Source organism: Halictus rubicundus, unplaced genomic scaffold, assembly GCF_050948215.1.
Source record: "Halictus rubicundus isolate RS-2024b unplaced genomic scaffold, iyHalRubi1_principal scaffold0031, whole genome shotgun sequence".
Classification (NCBI taxonomy): domain Eukaryota; kingdom Metazoa; phylum Arthropoda; class Insecta; order Hymenoptera; family Halictidae; genus Halictus; species Halictus rubicundus.
In genome coordinates this window covers 162,501-170,046 of record NW_027488572.1, presented here as the reverse complement: position 1 = coordinate 170,046, position 7,546 = coordinate 162,501, and the positions used below count along the sequence as shown (strand labels likewise).

General features: G+C 34.1%; 1 long non-coding RNA gene across 1 annotated transcript; it reads right to left on the bottom strand.

The window, feature by feature from the left end:
• Positions 1 to 13: 13 nt before the first annotated feature.
• LOC143363302 (uncharacterized) lies at positions 14 to 414 on the bottom strand. Its single transcript, XR_013083788.1, has 3 exons — positions 346 to 414; positions 151 to 230; positions 14 to 78 (listed from the first exon to the last, which is right to left on the bottom strand). It is a non-coding gene; the product is annotated as an uncharacterized LOC143363302 (long non-coding RNA).
• Positions 415 to 7,546: the final 7,132 nt, after the last annotated feature.

The following is a 7,546-nucleotide window of genomic DNA, read 5'->3' as shown; positions in this document are numbered from 1 at the left end:
TTTATTTACCTTTCTCCACCGGTCCATAACTTATATCAAAATAATTGATATCTTCAATCTCATCATTACTATCTTCATCTGTACAAGAAAAACATGTTAATTGTATGGAATATCTTCTATGCGAAGACATAAGATATATAAGCTACATACTTGCCAATGTGATAACTTTATTAATTTGAAAAGTTTTTTCATTATGAGTAAACATATTTAAAAATTCTTCTAAAGATAATCTAAAAATCATATACATTCAAATGTAAAATACACATACATATATGTATATGGACAAATAGTAAACATGTTAGTAACAAATAGTAAACAGTTGGAACTAGAGAAAAAGACACATACCTTCCAGCATTATATTCTTCTTGAGCACTTGTTATTTCTTTTCTATGATTAATATTAGCATTTGTACGACGTCTTCGAATATGCTATACCATTTTGCAATCGACTCAAGTCAAGCTCTTGGTCAATAAGCAGATCTTTTACTTTTTCTAAAAATGTAATAACATTTAATTATATATAAACCTCTGTATATGTAGAATAACATAAAGAATAAATTAAGTATAGTCACTAAATTATAAATAAATTCATGCCACTTATCAAAAATTAATTTTATGTGTATAATAAACAATAAAAGTAAAAAATACTGTACCTAAAAATGCCCAAATATTAATATTTTGTTTCCCCAGTTTTTGACATGCAATGTTGTGAAATGATTCTGCAATATTATTCGTACGTACTGGACAATTGTGCACGCTGACTTGCGATGCTATGTTTAACCAAGTACGTCTCATATAGGTCATAAACAAAAGAATACCCGGAAACTTGCTGGATGCAATATCTGCTTCCTTTTGAATAATTGACAAACCTTGTTCAAATTTTATAGCAGGTATTAAAGGCAAAGACATTGCCATATGTACAACAGTATGAGGAGCACTATTTAATCCAAGCTTACGCCACTTTCGAAGAACAGCCTACAATATATAAACAGAAAACAAGAATTGTGTTAATACAAGTAAATGTATTATAAATAGCATTACAAACCTGACAATAATGGAACCAGCAGCCATGCATATCTGCACTGGGAAATAACTTGCTTAAGGTTTTAACAGCTGCTGTTTCATAATCGCTCATTATAAACTTTATAGTGTTTGGCAAATTGGGTATTATATTAATTATTTTTTCCCATATGGCAGTATATAAAGTAGCTGTTCGTTTTTCGCATAGAATAAGTAGAGTCGCAATACCCTAAAAAAATCATCTCATAATATTGAACTCATTTTAATATATAAAACTAATGCAAATTATGTTTTACATTATCCATGTAGCGTATGTGAACTGTGTACAGCTGTACTATGTGGGGTTTCTTCGGTAAGACCTCTAAGAAAACAAATATTACATAACGTACTGTGACATATACACATTTTGGACTTACGACATATATAGTTTTCAGATGAAAATATTGGACTTGATTTCAAAAATTGATTACTAACTAAGATATGATTCTGAACAACTTTACCATTCATTTACCAAAATGTTCAGTACGACTTTAGGTATTAGTTATTAATGAAAAACTGACCAATCAGGAACAATGCACAGAATAAATGTCAGCATTATAGATTCAAGAATATAATGTGGAATTTTTAAACTTAAAGATAACAAATGTAAAAATGTTTCAGTCAAACATACAATATAACTATTATAATAAATGTTATATCTAATGTTAAAGTATAAAAGGAGGATGTTATAGCAGATTTATAACGGTATTACTATACTTACTGCAAAAGTTCCATCTACGTACAATTCTGTAGATTTACTCAATGCTTCAACTAAAATGTCAGATGACAAAATTATTGCGTTTTCCCCTTTTTCTGACACTGCATAGTATACATTTAAGTATTCCAGAGGTTGATAATTTTGAATCATTTCATTTAAGAGTATAAACGTCTCTGATATTCGTGGCCGACAATATGCTCTTTCCCTTTGTAATGTTGGTCTTAATTTTCGAAAAGAGCAATGTGCTCCAGCATCTGGGTACCTGCAATTATAATCAAATTTATGTCCATCTCAATAAAATTTTGAATAAAAAAATGTTTGAAAACATACTTTCTACAAACATCGTCGAATATTTGCTTTAATGGAAACGACGTTTCTCGACAAAGCTGAAGCATTTCGTGCTTCATTTTCTCTTGATCAATTGTATGCATTCGTTCCAAATGATTGTGATCGTGTAACAATTTAATACAACCATCACCGACGTCCATTATTGCCCCGCGACACCCCGTAGTAAGGCGTGTATTACAGCGAAAAATATTTTTTGTGCGATTGTCTTTATTATACGTATAATTATTATATACGTAAATAAAGCTACCGACGGATTTTCCGGGAAGTTTTTCCATTTTTAAAACAGCACGTAACAGTGAAAGTAGCACAATATAAATGATACAAACCACTATAAGAGAATTGAATAGCAAATGAACATGTATGAAGTTACGAACAGAAGTATCTGAAACAAACGAAAGTTAACGACAAAACAAATGACTGCAGAGACCGTGTGTAAAGCTAGGATTGGTTCATTTATTTATTTATTACTTACTTCACTCATATATATTTTTTTATTCCGAAGTCTTTCACATGCACGAAAATAGAACATTTTCATCTAAATAATATACACCTAATTCTGTTTTTACACGATAGATATGTTCCCGAAGAATACGTATAAAAAAATGTACACGAATTTTCTTCGGGAACGTATCTATCGTGTAAAAACAGAATTAGGTATATACAATTTTGCACTAATAAAGAGTAAATGATAGTAAAGATCTATTACACGACAATTGGGCATTTACGTTCTATATTCCAAACATAAGTGAGCATATAATAACAGAAAAACGAATAAGACTTGTACATTCTGTATGTATCTTTCATGTTTTCACAGATGCAGCATACTATCAGATTTGAATACAATTAAAATCCACAATATATAAATACATATAACAAATACACATATAAATACATATAAAAAGTTTTATAGAAAAATTAGTCAGTAATCAGATCAGAATAAAATATAAATTGAAAAAACTAGTGAAAAATTTTCTATCTAGTAGAAAATTGAGATCGCTATATATGAATATATGTATTTTTTTTTAAATACTGGAGTTGTTAAGTTCAATAAGTATTAGCTCAGAAGCTATGAATTTTGTTTGAAATGCCTATATACTCAAAATAGTGTGCCGTGTAGTGAAACTATAACATAAAGGTGTCACAAAAGCTAGGATAAGTTGCATTTAACAACACACTTTAAAATGACATGCAACATACAGTATTCTAGAACGAGGATATATTATAGATACATTGATGGAAAATATAATGATGAAAATTTTTTTCTCAATACACAGAGGCAGAGAATTTTATTTTCAGTATCTCAATAACAGGTTCTCAAATCCTTGGTAGTCCTCAGAGAATTTTATTTGACACAGATTGCACCTGTAAAATATAATTAAAGAAATCACAAAGTATCATGTTCATTGCATTTGAACTAACTATTTACAGATAGAATTTACTTATCTCAAATATTTTAGTCAGATTTTAGCATCCAATTGGTATATATTCGGACTCCACCATAAATGTACAGAGTATACCGCTTGAAATTAGATTGATATTCTTAAATGCCTCCAAAATTACGCATATATATATATTCATTACACCATGAAGCATTCTGTACGAATGTCGAATCTTTTCAAAAGCGGCTCTTAGACCAAATATTATTACCATTTTGTACTTAAACAATGCAAGTTAAAAGTTCAAGAAACCATAGCTTTAGAAAATAAAATTATGTAACGACGTGTGATACTATTACACTGTGACAGGAGATGTTATGCCATATTACTTATTAACTGATAGATCCGTATAGGTAAGTATAAATAATAAACTTACGAGAGCAAAAATGATAAGTATTGATAAAAATGTATTCACAAAATGCTTAACAGCAATACAGAGTACGCTAATAAATGAAATAGCGTTAGAGATAGATATATAAAATAGATATACGGATTGGCGAATCAGGAGGATGTGTAATCACTAATAAATTAAAAATTAATATCACCATGTTTTATTCTTGATTTTCGTCTCGTACTGTCTTGAAGAATCGCCCATTAAATTGTCTCCAACATGTTGCCGATATATATGTATGTCTTGGACTAGATCGGACCACTGCTTTTCTCGTAAACAGTAAGTATTCCACAAAAGTGGCGGAAGAAATACTGCAGCATATCTTAGTGGCAACATAATGACCTAAAACAATTTTTCAAGAATTAATACATGTAACTATTATTTTATGTACATAAGTAAAGTTCAATATAAAAATATAATTATTGTAACATATATAACAAATACACTGGACTAGCTCTGAAAAAAAGATAAGTAAAATGTAAAGAAATACCTGAAACATGAAAGCATCTTTTACTATTAATGTTGTAAATAACATTAAATGACTTAAGGATTTCTGAAATAAATTAGGTAATACACCTTGTACTTACAAGTTTATTAATATCAATGGTTCTATCGTGATAGGTAGCGTCAAGAATCACTGTGTTTAAATCAAGAACACATAAAATATATTACAATTTAAAAATTCAATATTTTTTTGCTTATGCTTTTTCAAAGAGTTGTCGTTACATTTTAAATAAAAGACATAATTAAGGATCATTTGTCATATAAAAAAATTATTATTATTTCACTAACGTATATACACATTTGTCAAATTATCACACCTTGTTAGAATGCTTAATCCCTTGCGGTCCACACAGTTCCATCTGATATAGTTTTAGAACTTGCTATAATATCATACAATTTAGCTTTAATCCAGATAAAATAAGTATATTAGCAATATATTTAGAACAGTGAAAACTAGAATTGCTTTCATATAATATTTAATTATGGGATTTATGTAATATGTAATTATGGTATTTATATAATATGTAATTATGGTATTATTCATGAATGGAATATGAATATGTAAAATACGCGAGCAGTTGTGTAAAAATAACATTTCTAGACTAAGTCGACGTAAATAGGACCGCAACAGGTCAATATACGCATTTTTAAGAGCAACTTAATATTCGTGTACGTAATCGTGTTTGCCAATCACTATATCATCAGTAAAAAGAAAATAAAATAAGCCACATAGTATCTGGTTTATTCTATCCGTACCTTTTTGATAGATAGAAATACTTACCTTACTTAATCTGATCAAATTCTAGCTCCCAAATTATGTATTCTCAATCCTTTTGAATCTGCTGCAACATAAATATTTTTTCAACTATTTACAGCTTCTTCATGTTCTTCACTATTTGCATGCGTATATTACGATCATTTAACAAATTTAGTACTTAACATAACACTTGTGACACAGATTGTACACAAAATAAATTACTTAAAACCGTAGCATTTTCTCACATTTTTATCAACTATTCATAATTTAAGCACATCTTACACAGTCACCTATAAAATTAAAATCACTGACAAATTTTGATACTTTAGACACATTCTGCATAGAAGGTATATAATCATAGACTATGTAATCACACAGCACAACACAAGATGATAAACAACAGTTTGAATTCATTCTGTGCGCAATCTATCGTGAGTACAATTTTACATGTGCGTAACTCAGCGTGTGCGTCTTAACCATGTGGGCAATCCTTGCGTGTGCGAAAACCCACTGTGTCCAATGTTACTGTGTCCAAAAAAACCGTGTGTCCAATAATACCGTGTCCAAAAGAACCGTGTGCCATGCCGTCGTGCGCAATCGTCTGTGCGCAAAAGATGGCCTCTCATACCGTCAGAGTACCGTCACGCAGCCGGCCAGGCGATCGAGCGTCTGTCGTGTGCGCACGTAGCGACACGACAGGCAACAACTCGGGCCGTAGACCGACACGCAACGGGTCGCGACGTTCTACTAAGGGAGAAGTGCACGACTACGCGACCGGAACATTTGCCGAAGATGGTGTACCCTCGCACTGGAAACCACGAAGGCCCATACGGGGTATCTGCGCACCAACGGAAGCCAGCCTCGTCGACGATGAATCTCCCCATTCGATCTTTTGGGTTTCTCAGGTTTACCCCTGAACGGTTTCACGTACTCTTGAACTCTCTCTTCAAAGTTCTTTTCAACTTTCCCTCACGGTACTTGTTCGCTATCGGTCTCGTGGTCATATTTAGCCTTAGATGGAGTTTACCACCCACTTAGGGCTGCACTCTCAAGCAACCCGACTCTAAGGAGAGGTCCTCCCGAAACGCGTACCGGTCGCTACGGGCCTGGCACCCTCTACGGGTAAATGGCCCCATTCAAGATGGACTTGGACGCGGTTCGACGTCACGGGATAAATGGACCCTCCTAAACACTACATTTCCCAACGGCGGAACCGCGGGATTCAGTGCTGGGCTCATTCCTGTTCGCTCGCCGCTACTAAGGAAATCCTTGTTAGTTTCTTTTCCTCCGCTTAGTAATATGCTTAAATTCAGCGGGTAATCTCGCCTACTCTGAGGTCGTCAAACGTGAAAAAAAATGTTTCGTATATTTCACCGAAAGCATTAAAAGTACGCGAGAACGTACAGAGGAGCACAAAAAAAAAAAAAAAACAAAACCATATATCTTATGCGCCACACCAAAGTGTCTTTTCTCTATATAATATATATAGAGATTTCTTCATTTTGTTCGTCGATCGGAAACTCTCGCTAGACGATCGGCCGGTTAACTTTAACGTCCGTCGAAAAGAACTTCCGGGGACTGGACGACCGACAGATCGCGCGGTCTCGCGATCGACAATGAAGAAAAAAAGACATGGGGCAACCGACAAAGGTTTGTTTTCACCTTCACCTTCTCGTACTCTGCGTGACAACACGTTGTGGTGACAACGATGTTCGAAAGCCACTCCATAGAGGAGTATATATATATATATTTTTTCAACACCCGGTGGGGTTTCTCTACTACACTAGACACACGGGGGTACAGAAACGCTGCACGACGCGATATCATCGATCAAACCAAAGAGACACGAGATCTCGGTCGTCATTCAATTCAACGAACGTGGCGATGGAATCCGCAACGGATTAGCGAGGACACGCGACGACGGGGAAATTATTCGACTCGATACAAGTACGCGTGCGCATCCCGCACAATGCCAAATGTTGCTATGTCCATCAGTCATCAAAGCGTTCGTAGAACGAGAGACCACTGTCTCGCGAACTCTAAGAATATGTTTGTCGAAGTCGCTGGCAACGACGACCCTCCGCCGCAATTATGTGTAGAGAGACACATCCACGCACAGACGTATTTTATTTTATATATCTCCCTGGGGCTTACGTTGCACACCACAGTTGCGCACACAGATTTTACACGGGTGTCCGGTATCTCTTTCTTTATTTGTGTCCATTCACTGTAGTCTCTTGAGACTCTTATACCTTTCGTATACGCATCATTTCAGACGACGTCGGGAGCGCGTAAAATGTTCGAGAGTGAAACGCTTCTTCCGCAATGCGAATC